An 18,970-nucleotide genomic window follows, 5' to 3' on the forward strand; every position below is an offset into this window, starting at 1 on the left:
AGTAGAAGTAATAGTTGGCGAGACAACTTCATGAAGACACGATGATGGAGATCATGGTGTCATGCCGGTGACGATGATGATCATGGCGCCCCGAAGATGGAGATCAAAAGGAGAAAAATGATATTGGCCATATCATGTCACTATTTGATTGCATGTGATGTTTATCATGTTTTTACATCTTATTTGCTTAGAATGACGGTAGCATAAATAAGATGATCCCTCATAAAATTTCAAGAAATTGTTCCCCCTAACTGTGTACCATTGCGAAAGTTCGTTGTTTCGAAGCACCATGTGATGATCGGGTGTGATAGATTCTAATGTTCACATACAACGGGTGTAAGCCAGATTTACACATGCAAAACACTTAGGTTGACTTGACGAGCCTATCATGTACAGACATGGCCTCGGAACACAGGAGACCGAAAGGTCGAACATGAGTCATATAGTGGATACGATCAACATGAAGATGTTCACCGATGATGACTAGTCCGTCTCACGTGATGATCGGACATGGCCTAGTTGACTCGGATCATGTATCACTTAGATGACTAGAGGGATGTCTATCTGAGTGGGAGTCAATAAATAATTTGATTAGATGAACTTAATTATCATGAACATAGTCAAAAGGTCTTTGCAAATTATGTTGTAGCTCACGCTTTGGTTCTACTATTTTAGTTTTGTTCCTAGAGAAATTTAGTTGAGAGTTGACAGTAGCAATTATGCGGACTGGGTCCGTAAACTGAGGATTGTCCTCATTGCTGCGCAGAAGGATTATGTCCTTAATGCACCGCTCAGTGTGCTGAACCTCGAGCGTCGATTGTGGATGTTGCAAACATCTGACATACACGTTTTGATGACTACATGATAGTTCAGTGCGTAATGCTAAATGGTTTAGAATTGAGGCACCAAAGACGTTTTTGAAACATCGCAGAACATATGAGATGTTCCAAGGACTGAAATTGGGATTTTAGGCTAGTGCCCACGTCAAGAGGTATGAGACCTCTGACAAGTTTCTTAAGCCTGCAAACTAAGGAGAAAAGCTCAATCGTTGAGCATGTGCTCATATTGTATGAGTACTACAATCACTTGAATCGAGTGGGAGTTAATCTTCCAGATGAGATAGTGATGGTTCTCCAAAGTCACTGCCACCAAGCTACTAGAGCTTCGTGATGAACTATAACATATCAGGGATAGATATGATGATCCTTGAGCTATTCGCGACACCGCAAAAGTAGAAATCAAATAGGAGCATCAATTGTTGATGGTTAGTAAAACCACTAGTTTCAAGAAGGGCAAGGGCAAGAAAGGGATACTTCATGAAACGACAAATTAGTTGCTTCTCTAGTGAAGAAACCCAAGGTTGAACCCAAACCCGAGACTAAGTGCTTCTGAAATGAGGGGAATGGTCACTAAAGCAGAACTACCCTAGATACTTGGTAGATGAGAAGGATGGCAAGGCCGACAGAAGTATATTGGATATACATTATAATGTGTACATTACTAGTACTCCTAGTAGCACTAGGGTATTAAATACCGGTTCGGTTGCTAAGTGGTAGTAACTCGAAATAAAAAGCTACGGAATAAACAGAGACTAGTTGAAGGTCAGATGACGATATGTGTTGGAAGTGTTTCCAAGGTTGATGTGATCAAGCATCGCATGCTCCCTCTACCATCGAGATTGGTGTTAAACCTAAATAATTGTTATTTGGTGTTTGAGTTGAGCATAGACATGATTGGATTATGTTTATCGCAATACGGTTATTCATTTAAGGAGAATAATGGTTACTCTGTTTATTTGAATAATACCTTCAATGGTGTTTCACCTAAAATAAATGGTTCATTGAATCTCGATCGTAGTGATACACATGTTCATGCCAAAAGATATAAGATAGTAATGATAGTGCCACATACTTGTGGCACTGCCATTTGAGTCATGTTGGTATAAAACGCATGAAGAAGCTCCATGTTGATGGATCTTTAGACTCACTCGTTTTTGAAAAGTTTGAGACATGCAAACCATGTCTATTGGTTTATACGCATGAAGAAACTCCATGCAGATGGATCGTTTGGACTCACTTGATTTTGAATCACTTGAGACATGCAAATCATTCCACATGGGCAAGATGACTGAAAGGCCTCGTTTTCAGTGAGATGAAACAAGAGAGCAACTTGTTGGAAGTAATATATTTGATGTGTGCAATCCAATGAGTGCTGAGGCACGCAGTGAATATCGTTATGCTCTTACTTCACAGATGATTTGAGTAGATTCTAAGTATATTTACTTGATGAAACACAAGTCTGAATTATTGAAAGGTTCAAGTAATTTCAGAGTGAAGTTGAAGATCGTTGTGACAAGAGGATAAAATGTCTATGATATGATCATAGAGATGAATATCTAAGTTACGTGTTTGGTACACAACTAAGACATTGTGGAAATTGTTTCACAACTAATGCCACCTGGAACACCATAGTGTGATGGTGTGTCCGAACATCATAGCTGCACCCTATTGGATGTGGTGCAAACCATGATGTCTCTTATCGAATTACCACTATCATTTATGGGTTAGGCATTAGAGACAACCGCATTCACTTTAAATAGGGCACCATGTAATTCCGTTGAGATGACACCGTATGAACTATGGTTTAGAGAAACCTAAGCTGTCATTTCTTAAAAGTTTGGGGCTGCGACGCTTATGTGAAAAGGGTTTAGCCTGATAAGCTCGAACCCAAAGCGAATAAATGCATCTTCATAGGACACCCAAAACAGTTGGGCATACCTCCTATTTCGGATCCGGAAGCAAAAGTGATTGTTTCTAGAAACGAGTCATTTCTCAAGGAAAAGCTTCTCTCGAAAGAATTGGGTGGGAGGATAATGGAGACTTGATGAGGTTATTGAACCGTCACTTCAACTAGTGTGTAGCAGGGCACAGGAAGTTGTTCCTGTGGCACCTACACCAATTGAAGTGGAAGCTTATGATAGTGATCATGAAACTTCGGATCAAGTCACTACCAAACCTCATAGGTCGACAAGGATGCGTACTACTTCAGAGTGGTACATAATCCTGTCCTGGAAGTCATGTTGCTAGACAACAATGAACCTACGAGCTATGGAGAAGCGATGGTGGGCCCGGATTCCGATGAATGGCTCGAGGCCATAAAATCTGAGAGAGGATCCATGTATAAAAACAAAGTATAGACTTTGGAAGAACTACTTGATGGCTGTAAGGCTGTTGGGTGCAGATGGATTTTAAAAGGAAGACGGACAATGATGGTAGGTGTCATCATTAAGAAAGTTCGACTTGTCGTTAAGATGTTTTCCGACAAGTTCAAGGAGTTGACTACGATGAGACTTTCTCACTCGTAGCGATGCTAAGAGTTTGTTGGAATTATGTTAGCAGTTACTGCATTATTTATGAAATCTTGCAGATAGGATGTCAAAACATTGTTTCCTCGATGATTTTCTTGAGGAAAGGTTGTATGTGATACAACCAGAAGGTTTTGTGAATCCTGAAAGATGCTAACAAGTATGCAAAGCTCCAGCAATCCTTCTAAGGACTGGAGTAAGCATCTCAGAGTTGGAATGTACGCTTTGATGAGATTATCAAAGATTTTGGGTTTATACAAATTTTATGAGAAACTTGTATTTCCAAAGAAGTGAGTGGGAGCACTATAGAATTTTTGATGAGTATATGTTGTTAACATATTATTGATCAGAAATGATGTAGAATTTCTAGAAAGCATACATGGTTATTTGAAAAGTGTTTTTCAATGGAAAACCTGTATTAAGCTACTTGAACATTGAGCATCAAGATCTATAAGGATAGATCAAGAAACGCTTAATAGTACTTTCAAATGAATACATACCGTGACAAGATTTTGAAGGAGTTCAAAATATATCAGTAAAGAAGGAGTTCTTGGCTGTGTTACAGGGTGTGAGTATTGAGTAAGACTCAAGACCTGACCACGGCAGAAGAGAGAGAAAGGACGAAGGTCGTCCCCTATGCTTTAGACGTAGGCTCTACAGTATGCTATGCTGTCTACCGCACCTGAAGTGTGCCTTGCCATGAGTCAGTCAAGGGGTACAAGAGTGATCCAGGAATGTATCACATGACAGCGGTTGAACTTATCCTTAGTAACTAGTGGACTAAGGAATTTTCTCGATTATGGAGGTGGTAAAAGAGTTCGTCGTAAAGGGTTACGTCGATGCAAACTTTGACACTAATCCAGATGACTCTGAGTAGTAAACCGGATTCGTATAGTAGAATAGTTATTTGGAATAGCTCCAAGTAGCGCGTGGTAGCTGCATCTACAAGATAACATAGAGATTTGTAAAGCACACATGGATCTGAAAGGTTCAGGCCCATTGACTAATAAACCTCTTTCGCAAGTGAGATATGAACAAACCCCATGGGTGTTGGATTCATTACAATCACATAGTGATGTGAACTAGATTATTGACTCTAGTGCAAGTGGGAGACTATTGGAAATATGCCCTAGAGGCAATAATAAAATGGTTATTATTGTATTTCCTTGTTCATGATAATTGTCTATTGTTCATGCTATAATTGTATTAACTGGAAACCGTAATACATGTGTGAATACATAGACCACAACATGTCCCTAGTAAGCCTCTAGTTGACTAGCTCGTTGATCAATAGATGGTTATGGTTTCCTGACCATGGACATTGGATGTCGTTGATAATGGGATCACATCATTGGGAGAATGATGTGATGGACAAGACCCAATCCTAAGCATAGCACAAGATCGTATAGTTCGTCTGCTAAAGCTTTTCTAATGTCAAGTATCATTTCCTTAGACCATGAGATTGTGGAACTCCCGGATACCGTAGGAATACTTTGGGTGTGCCAAACGTCACAACGTAACTAGGTGGCTATAAAGGCACACTACGGCTATCTCCAAAAGTGTCTTTTGAGTTGGCACGAATCGAGACTGGGATTTGTCACTCTGTGTGACGGAGAGGTATCTCTGGGCCCACTCGGTAATGCATCATCATAATGAGCTCAATGTGACTAATGAGTTAGCCACAGGATCATGCGTTACGGAACGAGTAAAGAGACTTGCCGGTAACGAGATTGAATGAGGTATGGGGATACCGATGATTGAACTCGGGCAAGTAACATACCGATAGACAAAAGGGAATTGTATACGGGATTGATTGAATCCCCGACATCGTGGTTCATCCAATGAGATCATCGTGGAACATGTGGGAGCCAATATGGGTATCCAGATCCCGCTATTGGTTATTGGTTGGAGAGATGTCTTGGTCATGTCTGCATGGTTCCCGAACCCGTAGGGTCTACACACTTAAGGTTCGGTGACGCTAGAGTTGTTATGGGAAATAGTATGTGGTTACCAAAGGTTGTTCGGAGTTCCGGATGAGATCCCGGACGTGACGAGGGGTTCCAGAATGGTCCGAAGGTGAAGATCGATATATTGCACGAAGGGTATTGGAGTCCGAAATTGTTCCGGGGGTACCGGGTGACGACCAGCGTGTCCGAAAGTGGTTTCGGAGGCCCCGGCAAGCGTTTGGGGGCCTTATGGGCCAAGGGGAAGGGGCACACCAGCCCACTAAGGGGCTGTGCGCCCCTCCCACCCCATCTCACGTAACTTGAAGAGGTGAGGGCGCCTCCCCTAGGGCAGCCACCCCTCCGGGCTTGGGGGGCAAGTTTCCTAGGGGTGGGGGCGCCCAAACCCATCTAGGGTTTTCCCTGTGGCCGCTGCCCCTCCCCTAGGGAACCCTAGGGCGCCTCCTCCACCCCCTTCCCCCTATATATAGTGAGGGAGAGAGAGGGCAGCCGCACCCCTTTCCCTGGCGCAGCCCCTCCCTCCTCCAATTCTTCCTTCTCCTTCGTAGAGCTTGGCGAAGCCCTGCATGAATACCACAAACTCCACCACCACGCCATCGTGCTGCAGGAGTTCTCCCTCAACTTCTCCTCTCCTCTTGCTGGATCAAGAAGGAGGAGACGTCCCCGGGCTGTACGTGTGTTGAAGGCGGAGGCGCCGTTGTTCGGTGCTTAGATCGGAATCAACCACGACCTGAATCACTACGAGTACGACTCCTTCATCCGCGTTCTTGTAACTCTTCCGCATCACGATCTTCAAGGGTATGAAGATGCACTCCCTTTCTCTCGTTGCTAGTATCTCCATAGATTGATCTTGGTGATGCGTAGAATTTTTTTAATTTCTGCAACGATCCCCAACACTAGTTCGGCGAAGAGATGGTGATACAAGTGTAATATGGGAAGAAGATATTGATTTTTGTAATAAGATCAATAAAAAATAACAAGGTAGCAATTGATAAAACGGAGCACAAACAGTATTGCAATGCTTGAAAATGTGGCCTAGGGTCCGTACTTTCGCTAGTGCAATCTCTCAACAACGCTAATATAATTGGATCATATAATCATCCCTCAACGTGCGATGAAGAATCACTCCAAAGTTCTTATCTAGCAGAGAATATAAGAAGAAATTGTTTGTAGCTATTCTTTGCGATCGATCTATGCAAGAGTTCATACTAAAATAACACCAAGTTATTCTTTCCAATCGATCTATCAAGAGTTTGTACTAAAATAACACAAATTTATTCTTTCCGATCGATCTATCAAGAGTTCGTACTAAAATAACATCAAAGCAAATTCAGATTCATAATACTCAATGCAACATAAAGAACCTCAAAGAGTGCCCCAAGATTTCTACTGGAGAAACAAAAGACGAGAATGTGCATCAACCCCTATGCATAGATTACCCTAGTGTCACCTCGGGAATCCGCGAGTTGAGTGCCAAAACATATCGCAAGTGAATCAATATAATACCCCATTGTCACCACGGGTATTCATATGCAATACATATATCAAGTGCTCTCAAATCCATAAAAGTATTCAATCCGATAAAAACGAAATCTCAAAGGGAAAACTCAATTCATCACAACAAGATAGAGAGGGAAAATACCATATGATCCGACTATACTAACAAACCCCGCGATACATCAAGATCATGACATCTCAAGAACACGAGATAGAGAGAGATATTAAACACATAGCTACTTGAGGGAGTCCTGGATTAGGGGGTGTCCGGACAGCCGGATTATATCCTTTGGCCGGACTGTTGGACTATGAGGATACAAGATTGAAGACTTCGTCTCGTGTCCGGATGGGACTCTACTTGGCGTGGAAGGCAAGCTAGGCAATACGGATATGGATATCTCCTCCTTTGTAACTGACCTTGTGTAACCCTAACCCTCTCCTGTGTCTATATAAACCGGAGGGTTTTAGTCCATAGGACAACAACAACTACAACATACAATCATACCATAGGCTAGCTTCTAGGGTTTAGCCTCTCTGATCTCGTGGTAGATCTACTATTGTACTACCCATATCATCAATATTAATCAAGCAGGACATAGGGTTTTACCTCCATCAAGAGGGCCCGAACCTGGGTAAAACATTGTGTCCCCTGCCTCCTGTTACCATCCGCCTTAGATGCACAGTTCGGGACCCCCTACCCGAGATCCGCTGATTTTGACACCGACATTGGTGCTTTCATTGAGAGTTCCTCTGTGTCGTCGCCGTTAGGCTTGATGGCTCCTACTATCATCGATGGCGATGCAGTCCAGGGTGAGACTTTTCTCCCGGGACAGATCTTCGTGTTCGGCGGCTTTGCACTGGGGGCCAATTCGCTTGGCCATCTGAAGCAGATTGAAAGTTACGCCCCTGGCCACCAGGTCAGGTTTGGAAGCTTAAACTACACGACCAATATCCGTGGAGACTTGATCTTCGACGGATTCAAGCCTCTGCCTTGTGCGTCACGCGGTCAGGATGAGTACGATTTAGTTCTACCATCGGACAGTGTCCAGGAGATCGCACAGGCAGCCGCTCCGACCCTCAATTCGGAGCCAGTTGCGCCATCCATGGACGGGTGGATAGACCACGCCACGGAGGCCTTACCCTCAGCGGCGATTGAGCCAAACATCGACCTTACCTTGCACGAGAGCCATGGTGTTAAACTGCCGGATCCTTCTCCGGCCATGGACTCTGAACCGCCTGCGCCCGTTCCTCTCGAATCCGACTGGGCGCTGATCATGGAGTTTACCTCTGCGGATATTTTTCAGCACTCGCCCTTTGGCGACATACTGAACTCATTAAGGTCTCTCTCCTTGTCAGGAGGATCCTGGCCGAACTATGTCCGGCAGGACTGGGATGCGGACGACGAAGAAATTCGAGGCCCACCCACCACCCACTTAGTAGCCACTGTCGATGACTTAACTGACATGCTCGACTTCGACTCCGAAGACATCGACGGTATGGACGACGATGCGGGAGGCGAAGAGGAACCACCGCCCACAGGGCACTGGACGGCCACCTCATCATACGATATATACATGGTGGATACACCCAAAGAAGGCAATGGCGACGAGATAGCGGAGGATGACCCCTCCAAGAAGCAACCCAAGCGCCGACGTCAGCGGCGCCGCTCTAAGTCACGCCAAAGCAAAAGTGGTGATACCGGCACATGAGATAATAATACTCCGGATAGTGTCGAAGACAACAACAATCCCCTCTAGCAAGATTTAGAGCAGGAGGATGGAGGAGCCAGCCCTCCTGAGAGAGTGGCAGATGGAGAAGAGGAGGATGATAATTACATGCCCCCCTCCGAAGACGAGGCAAGCCTCGGTGACAATGAATTCACTGTGCCAGAGGATCTCGTCGAACAAGAGCGCCTCAAACACCGGCTTATAGCCACGGCAAATAGCCTTAAGAAAAAGCAGCAGCAACTTCAAGCTGATCAGGATCTGCTAGCTGACAGATGGACTGAAGTCCTCGCGGCCGAGGAATATAAACTCGAGCGCCCCTCCAAGAGTTACCCAAAGTGCAGGTTGCTACCCCAACTGGAGGAAGAAGCGTATGATACGGCTGATCGGCCACCTCGTGGCCGCGATAGAGAGGCATTCCAGCCAAAAACTCAGCCCCCACCCCGACGCCATTCAAATAAAAAGCTATGGGGAGATACGCCAGACCCGCGAGACATAATGGAGGACAAAGCAAACCATGCAAGATCGATCTATGGATCATGAGGGCATGCCACTCCGCGAGATGATAAACGTCACGCCGGATACAGTAAAAGCAAATCCGGCCGGGCCGAACATAGCGGGCAAGACCCATCCGAGCTGCGTCGCGATATAGCCCAATACAGAGGCGCCGCAAACCCCTTATGCTTCGCAGACGAAGTAATGGATCATCAAATCCCAGAAGGTTTCAAAACTGTAAATATTGAATCATACGACGACACAACAGACCCCGCAGTATGGATCGAGGATTTCCTCCTCCATGTCCACATGGCCTGCGGTGATGACTTACACACCATCAAATACCTCCCACTAAAGCTCAAGGGACCCGCGCGGCATTGGCTTAACAGCTTGCCAGCCGAGTCCATCAGCTGTTGGGAAGATCTGGAAGCCGCATTCCTCGACAACTTTCAGGGCACTTATGTGCAGCCACCAGATGCCGATGACTTGAGCCACATAATTCAGCAGCCAGAAGAATCGGCCAGGCAATTCTGGACTCGGTTCCTAACAAAGAAAAATCAAATTGTCGACTGTTCGGATGCAGAGGCCCTAGCGGCTTTCAAACACAACATCCGCGACGAATGGCTAGCCCGACACCTTGGTCAGGAAAAGCCAAAATCTATGGCAGCCCTCACGACACTCATGACCCGCTTTTGTGCGGGAGAAGACAGCTGGCTGGCTCAAAGTAATAGCATATCAAAGAACCATGGTACTTCGGATACCAAGGACGGCAATATCAGGTCACGTCGCAACAAACATAAGCACCGCATTAACAGCGATAATACCGAGGATACGGTAGTCAATGCCAGATTCAAAGGCTCTAAACCCGGTCAGCGGAAAAAGCCATTCAAACAAAGTACACCGGGTCCGTCCATCTTGGACCGTATACTCGATCGCTCGTGTCAAATACACGGCACCGCAGAAAAGCCAGCCAATCACACCAACAGGGATTGTTGGGTGTTCAAGCAGGCCGGCAAGTTAATTGCCGAAAACAAGGACAAGGGACCACATAGCGATGACGAGGAGGAGCCCCGGCAGCCACACACCGGAGGACAGAAGAGGTTTCCCCCACAAGTGCGGATGGTGAACATGATATACGCAACCCACATCCCCAAGAGGGAGCGGAAGTGTGCGCTCAGGGACGTATATGCGTTGGAGCCAGTCGCCCCTAAGTTCAACCCATGGTCCTCCTATCCGATCACTTTCGATCGCAGGGACCATCCCACTAGTATCCGTCATGGCGGATTTGCCGCACTGGTTCTGGACCCAATCATTGACGGATTTCACCTCACTCGAGTCCTTATGGATGGCGGCAACAGTCTGAACCTTCTTTATCAGAACACAGTGCGCAAAATGGGTATAGACCCCTCAAGGATCAAACCCACAAAAACGACCTTTAAGGGCGTCATTCCAGGCGTAGAGGCCCATTGCACAGGCTCAATTACACCGGAAGTGGTCTTCGGATCCCCGGATAACTTCTGAAGCGAATAGTTAATCTTCGATATAGTCCCGTTCCGCAGTGGTTATCATGCACTGCTCGGGAGAACCGCATTTGCGAGATTCAATGCGGTACCACATTATTCATACCTCAAGCTCAATATGCCAGGACCTCGCGGGGTTACTACAGTTAATGGAAACACAGAGCGCTCTCTCCGAACAGAGGAGCACACTGCGGCCCTCGCAGCAGAAGCGCAAAACAACCTCTCAAGGCAATCCACCAGTTCAGCGTTCCAAGGCCCGGGCACCTTCAAGCGTGCTCGGAGCAATCGGCAACTCGACCGCCTGGCGCGATCTGAGCTCGCGTAGAAATGCGGCCCCCACCCCAGTCTCAGCCAAACGGCAAAACTCGTGCGACGCGTACATAATTACGCATTAAAAATACCATGGGCACAGGTGGGGAGGGGGCACACTGCGGCACGCCCCAAGACGCGGCTTAAACCGCACTAGGGGCTTCCCGTTTGGTTATTTTTCTCTTTTTCAGGACCTTGCTCTCTGGAAACCCTGTCCGGCAGCACTATTGCCGAACACTTGATGCAGCAACCAAGGAGGCAGAAAGCTACGTCACACCATGGAATTCCCAGGTGGATTACAATAACGAGCGAAATATTTGATTTAATACTATTCCTCAGCTTGCCCTTGGAAGGGACATAGTCCTACTCTTTGCTAATCGCATCATCTGTATCATTTTGCTTTAACGCACCTTTTTGAATAAACAATGCATAACATTACGACTATTGTTGCATTCTTGTTATATATATATGTGTGTGTGTGTGTGTGTGTGTGTGTTCATTAACGACGCCTTGCAACCGTACACTTTGGTACGGCCAATACACCAGGGGCTTACGTACCCCACAATATGGTGTGAAAAGTCCGAACACTTTCACAAGTGCGGCCCCTCGAACTTATAGCATTATATGCATCAGCTCTGAATCATGTCTTTGGTCAAATGTTGGGTTTGCCCGGCTCCTATGTTTTGGTACCTTACGTTCTGCTCTATCGGCTAAGGTAGCGCTAGGAGAACTACTGGGATTGTGCCCCGGTTCTGCCGGGCTTAGCACCTCAGTAGAGAAAGCTAAAACTGACTGTCATGATGAGGCAAGAGACTGGTCACTATTCGGCGAGGTTTTCGAGTCCCTAAAGACTTATGCCGCTTAGGGCGAGGGGCCGGCCCTGTCCGGCTTAAAGGCGTGTATCGCGCCTCGAATTCGGCCTTCCGAATACCAGGGGCTTCGTCGAAATTTAAAATTATAGAATTCTATGGTTAAGTGAGAGTGCTAAAGCATTATTAGTCCGGTTGCCTTGTTCGTTGTGCTGAGCACCTCCCTCGAAGGACCCAAATATGGGAACAAGAGTGATCAGGTTTATCCCGAACACCCCAGCACTCGTGGCATGGGGGCAGAAGCCAAGGACTAGCCATCTCTCAGATTGGTTAAACGGCCAAACAGAAGGTAATATTTTAAATTCACACAAGCGTTGCATAGCGCATATGAAACAAGTTTTCATTATACAGGATCACATGAGCAAGTTTACTCAAATATTACATCCTTGGAACATTCGTCCGCTATAAGACGGGCACCCTTTAGGACATCCTCATAATAAATTTTGGGGGTGCGATGCTCTTTGCCCTGCGGCGGCCCTTCCTTGATCAGCTTCACGACGTCTAGCTTGGCCCACTGCACCTTCACATGGGCGAAAGCCCGGCGTGCACCTTCGATGCAGATGGACCGCTTGACGACCTCCAGCCATGGGCAGGCATCCACAAGCTACCTCACCAGGCCGAAGTAGCTGTTCGGATGGGCGTCGCCAGGCCACAGCCGGACTATAAGGCTCGTCATGGCCTGTTCGGCCGCCTTGTGCAGCTCGACCAGCTGCTTTAGCTGGTCGCTCAGAGGCATCGGGTGTTCGGTCCCAGTATACTGAGACCAGAACAGCTTCTCCGCTGAGCTTCCCTCCTCGGCCTGGTAAAACTGTGCGGCATCCGACACGCTGCGGGGCAAATCTGTGAATGCTCCTGGAGAGCTCCGAACTCGGGTAAGTAATCGGTAATTTACTTTTACATGCTTGCTCTGCATACAGAATTCCTTACCCGCCACTATCTTCTTCATCGCGTTGATCTCCTGGAGGGCCTTTTGGGCTTCGGCCTTGGCACTTTTCGCGCTCTCGAGGGCCGCGGCAAGCTCAGACTCCCGCGTCTTCGAGTCAAGCTCCAACGCCTCGTGCTTCGTCACGAGTGCCTAGAGCTCTTGCTGCACCTCGCCCACCTGAGCCTCTTGCTTTTCTCGCTCGGTGCGCTCCTTGGCCGCTTTATCTTCGGCCTTGGTTAGCGCTTGCTTTAGGGTCGCCACCTTGGTCATGGCCCCTGGCAGATATACGATGATCCTGTCATTTTGCAATCGCGTCTTTTTATATATATACATATCTATAGACAGGGTATTACTTACCCTTGTTCTCCTCGAGCTGCCTCTTGGCAAGACCGAGCTCTTTCTTGGACCCCTCGAGGTCCTGCTTCAGTACGGCAACCTCCACAGTCAGTGCGGCGGATGCCAGCAGTGAGGCCTACATACGCGTATTGACATACTTATATTAGACTCCTGCGATATTATTTGATCCTCTGTTCGGCCTTTCTTTGTGAACACCGAACAAAGCATCAGGGGCTACTGTCTATGCGGTAATATTTTTCCTATATTTTAAAACACTTACCCCAAAGCCTGTTAGAAGGCTGGCACAGGCTTCAGTCAATCCGCTCTTGGCGGACTGAACCTTCTGGACCACCGCACTCATAATAGTACGGTGCTCCTCGTTGATGGAAGCACCGTGAAGCGCTTCCAGCAGATTGTCCGGCGTCTCTGGATGGACAGAGGTCACCGGCACAAGCATCTTGCCCCTCTTAGAAGGAGGCCGCCTGCCCGAGCCCAGAACCACTAGAGGTTCCGGCGCGGTGTTTAGCTGAGGGCCAAACTCAGAGCTCTCAGGGGCCTTGTCCCCTCGGCTCCCGGAGTCCGGGAAGCCGCCTTGAGGCACCTCCGGGACTGTCTCCCCTCGACCCGGTGCCTCATGAGACAGCACCTCGGCATCGTCCGCAGGATAGGGGGAGGTGGCAGTCGGAACTGGATCGCTATCCATGTCCGACGAGCCCAGGGAGCCGTCCGATGATACATCGATGCGGGCTCGGGGCGGCCTGCATAATCATATTCCAGCGTTAGGTAAAGTAGTGCGGCAAAGGAATACTATGACTTACTCTGGTATCCGAATACTTACGACTTCCCTAGGGGCTTGGCCCTGGGCAGCCACTCGTTGTCGGAGTAATGGGCCACGGGTAGGCCAACCCGAGTCCCATGACCCTTCAAGACATCGGGGCAGGCTGTGCACCTCAAGACCCCAGGGCGAAGAGCCGTCTCCTGAGGAGTCGACGGCAGGGCAGCCGACTGCCCGCTCACGGCCGAGTTCCAGGGACGACTTCCAGAGAAGCCAGCTTTGGGGAGTCGACCGGCGGTCCAGCAAACCCATGACCTCATCAAAGGGGGCGGGGCAGAGGCGTGGCTACAGTGAAGCCCACTCCCGCCCCTTACCAAGGGCAGTCATGGCCACAGCACGCCGTACCCGGGAAGATCTCCGTGCGGCGTGGCACTGTAGCCCGGCCGGCCCTGACATCAGCGCCACAGTACCAAGTCATGCTCCCACGACGGCTTGTCTGTACGGCCTGGAGGTAGCAGGGCCCACCAGTTAGCAAGACCTCAGGAGACGACGGGAGAACCGCCAGTCGAACCCCTCGGGAGTCGGCCCGGGGGAGTCGGCCAAGCCCTCCCCCGGGGCCCACGCGCCATTAATCAAGATGAGGTGGGGAGTGGCCACAGTGATCGCCCGCCAGGCGGCGGGGCTGTTGCCATGACCCCATGACCAAACCTGCATCATCAGAGGCACGACTATAGTAATCAGCGGCCGGCAAGACCCGCCCGCGGCGGACGCGGCCTGTCGGCTCCGTACCAGACCAGTCGGCGGGCCCCAGCAGTCGGCGAAGAAGTCGGAGGTCGGAGGCACTGACGGCGGGGCCCGCGCCCAGTCGAGTTACCGTTGTATCCCTGGGAGGTAGGCCTATATAAACCCCCCAGGGCACCCATGCAAGGGGTTGGATCCCAGTAGTTCTAGACCATACCAGATAGAAGGAGAGAGCTAGCCTCGCCCTCTTCTACCACCAGAAACAGCTCAAGGAGCAACCGTGTAAACACTTGGCCATAGAGATCATGCAGAGACCCCGCGGAGCAGCAGTAGGGGTATTATCTCCCCGGAGAGCCCCAAAGCTGGGTAAGATTCGCCGGCGTGCATGTCTTCGCCTCATCCCGTTTCCAGGCACCGACGACGTTCTACTCGCCCCCACCAAGATAAGCCATCTGTTGGCATATGTCGCACCAAACCCCCGACACTCGTCTTCGCCGTCGGTGGCGGTGGTAGAGTAGTCCAAAAGGAGAGTTCTCCCCTTCTTGGACCCCTCAGCCCCCTAGTTGGGGCGGCCTTCCTTTTCTTATCTCCCCCAACTGGAAGCCCGCTGTAGCCGCACCCGACGCACCAAGGCAGGAAGCACATCCCATTGTCTTCCCAGCCAGCATGACTGGCTCGAAGCCAAAGGTCAGGTCAACCGCTTCAGAACTGAAGAAGACGAGGACTGCTGAGGCTGAAGCTAGAAAGAGGAAACATCCTGAAGCCTCTGATGCTGCTCCCTCCAAGAAGAAGCGGAAGACCAAGAAGGAACGGGCTGCTCCCATAGAGCCCCTAGTTGTTGAACCTATCTCAATGGTTCGCCCTGCATCTACACACCAAGAACGCCAACTGATTGTCCATGAGCCTGCTTCCACAGAGGCTCATACAACTGAAGACATTCCAGCAGTTGATCCCACCGCTGCTGAAGACATTGGTCACCATGACAATGTTGAAGATGATGTAGTTCTTCCTCAGATCGAGCACCAACATATATCATCGCCTGTGCTTACGCACAGCGAACTTATCAGCATTGGTCGTCCTCTGACGCCAATTGCTCAGGATGCATCATGGGCTGATCACCCACAACAACAAGTCACACCACCCCGGCAAGAAGAAGAAGACGACTTTGAGGACCAGCCAACTCCATCTCCAAAGGCGTCGCCAGCGTTCCGCAGGCTTCGCAAAGGATCAAGGTCTCAAGTCCCTCCTTCCAGCATTCTAGAAGGAGAAGTGCCTCACCAATCTGTTGCGCGTCAAGTGTTTCCAGATGCCACTCCTACTGTGACTGAATCCGAAGCCAAACTGGCTGAAGATGTTCCGGGTGCATCAGCCAATGAAGAAGAAACCCCAAGAGTTGCTACACCCCCGTCTCACCAAGAAGCTGTTCTCGAGGAGAACGTGTCTGTGCCCGACCCTCCAGCTCATCAAGTGGAGGTAGAAAATCTTGAGGCTGCCACCACCAACACGAATGAAGCCAATGACGTAGTCATGGCTGAAGCAAATGTGGAGCCTACACTAACCCATGAACCAGAAGTCAGTGAAGCCAATGACACTACTGCTCCTGTTCCTGCGCCTGCTGGTGGTCCTCAGTTTGACTATCATGTTGAGCATAGGCCTCAGGTACAGAAGCCCATGCCAAGATTGTCCAGGTTTCCAGGTCCTGCATCAGCACCTGGATCCTTTAATGTCAACGGCTTCAAAGCAGACAACACCTTCTTCAATAGCTCCAAGAACCCCTACTAAAGGGAAAGAATATCTTCTGATTGGTTCTGGAGCTATCCGCAGCGAAGTTATTACTCATGCATTCTGTACAATCAAGGTCGCATCTTCCCTCATATGCGTCTTGACACCGAAGCAATAACTGGTCTGCCCTGCTTGGAAGAAGCTCTGGATTGCTTCAAAGAGGTTGGATTGTTGCCTTTCATCACCGACCAAGAGCACTGGAATGAAGAGTTGCTGCTCCAATTTTGTGCCACTCTTCATATTCATGGCTACAACAGAGATCCGAAGACTTGGGTCCTTGAGTGGATGACCGGAAATGTTCATCACGAAGCCAAAGCCTTTGATCTTATTGAGCTCACTGGTCTGTCCACTCCTGGAGATCTCTATGAACATGGCTGTCAGCTTCAGAGTGAAGCTATGGAGAGCATCTTTCAGAAGCCTGAACCGAACATGAGTCAGATGCTCAGTATGATGAAGCCTTTGCCTCCAGATGCTGCATATCGTAAGGAGTTCTTTGTTGAAGACCTTGAGTATCTGCCACAGACTATCTATCACATTATAAGGCGAACTCTCTGGTCCATCAAAGGACATTCTCCACATGCAAAGCTGGAAGGTGCAATAAAGACTTTGGTCTTCTATATTCTTCATGGCAAATGCTTCAACGCACAAGACTTCTTCATCCGCCAACTTGCTGCATCAGGATCTGGTCTTTTTGTCTTGAAGTTCTATGCTCCATGGATAATGCGGCTGATCAAACTCCACTCAGCTATCTCATATCAGCCCTCTGCTCGCAATCATCGAATCTTTCTGCCTGATGTGGATATGTCCGTTGAAGACATCTATCCAGAGCCTGCCAAGGAGCCTCTTAGTCTTCAGAATGCGGAGCATCAAAGTTTCTCTCAGACCATTGAAGGAGTTGAAGCAGTCACTCGTGTTTATCCTTTGGCTGGTACTACACATGCACCTCATCGTTCCCTCACTGAAGCCACTGAAAGCACTATTGCCCAATGGCCCAAGAAGCGATCTCGTGTTCTCAATGACCGAGAGCTTCTAGTTGCTCTTCATCAGAAATAGGATAGGCATCATGACTGGCTGAAGCGCCAAATGCAAAGCTTCTTGGTGGATGTCAACCGCATTCGCAATCTTGCCACCAAGAATGCCTTTGTTGCCCATGAAACCTGTCGGCGTACATGGAAAGGGCTGACGCTTATGTGTTCTGAGGATGATCTTCAAGAGGATGTATTCTCTGAATGTTTCAAGTTTGACTCCACACCTCCCCGAAGGACTGTGCTGCGACGAACTCCATCTCTTGAAGACTCTGAGTTCTCTTCCTCTGCGGCAACTGTGAATGCCAGAGTGATCGAAGACGAAGACGATGCTACTTCACCGCCCCCTACTTCTGCACGCATCGACACTGCCCCAAGTTCTTGTGCACCACCGAAAACCACTGACGACCTTGCTGCTTCACCTACTCTTCATGGGAACGAGTAGATGCTCTATGTCTTCAAACCTTGTTGGTCCTCACTGACAAAAGGGGGAGAAGCATATGAGTTTGATAGTCTTCAAGCGGGTCCATATGGGCGGTTACTTTATGTTTTGCCTAGTGTTTACAACTCTCATTTTGATACATTTGGTTCTTTGAGTTGTAACACTTATACTCGATGGTCGTCTGCTACTTATTTGCTATTCTGTGATGCGATGATAAATTCCGCACGTGCGACGATAAATTCCGCACATAGATCATTTTGCAGACGTCCATTTTTCATTATGCATGTCATTATCTTCACATACTTTTCATGCATGATGAATTGTCATCATAAGTTGAAGAGGATCTCCACAAGTACAACCTGCCATGTGCATTTGCTTTCCAAAAGCAAATTACTTATATGCACATCTTCAGGGGGAGCCCTTGCAACTTATGAAGACAATTCCTTATCCTTTACAATTTCACATATTATATTCCCCGTTGAAAACTTCAACTAGTTTGTCATCAATCACCAAAAAGGGGGAGATTGTAAGTGCATCTAGTGCCACCCCTAGTTGGTTTTGGAGTATTGACGACAAACCTAATTGAGGGACTAATGTGTTTGTGAGAATTGCAGGATAACACAGGTAGAAGCCCCTCATTGGTTCGGTTTTCCTACCAGAGATGACCCCTAAAAATGTATGAAGACATTGAAGTCAAAGGTGGTATGTGAAGACATTCACTTTGAATACTATGACAAGAGAAGACATCGCATGAAGACTATGGAGCACGAAGACTTAGATCTTTCGTAGTTCTTTTTCTTCTTTGTTGAGTCATAGGAACCACCGTACTGTTAAGTGGGGTCCAAGAGAACCAGTCAGAGTGGCTGAAGTGATGCTTAACTAAAAGCCTATGTCTTCAAGTGAAGACTATGAGAGCGAATCTTGTTCAGAGTTGGACAAGTCAGCTTTGCTTGTAGCCCAAGTAAAGTTGCCGTGTGTGTTTGAAATCTGACTGTCGGTGTCAAAACCGGCGGATCTTGGGTAGGGGGTCCCGAACTATGCATCTAAGGTGGATGGTAATAGGACGCAGGGGACACGATGTTTTACCCAGGTTCGGGCCCTCTTGATGGAGGTAAAACCCTACGTCCTGCTTGATTAATATTGATGATATGGGTAGTACAAGAGTATATCTACCACGAGATCAGAGAGGCTAAACCCTAGAA

Source organism: Triticum dicoccoides, chromosome 6A (assembly GCF_002162155.2).
Source record: "Triticum dicoccoides isolate Atlit2015 ecotype Zavitan chromosome 6A, WEW_v2.0, whole genome shotgun sequence".
NCBI lineage: Eukaryota > Viridiplantae > Streptophyta > Magnoliopsida > Poales > Poaceae > Triticum > Triticum dicoccoides.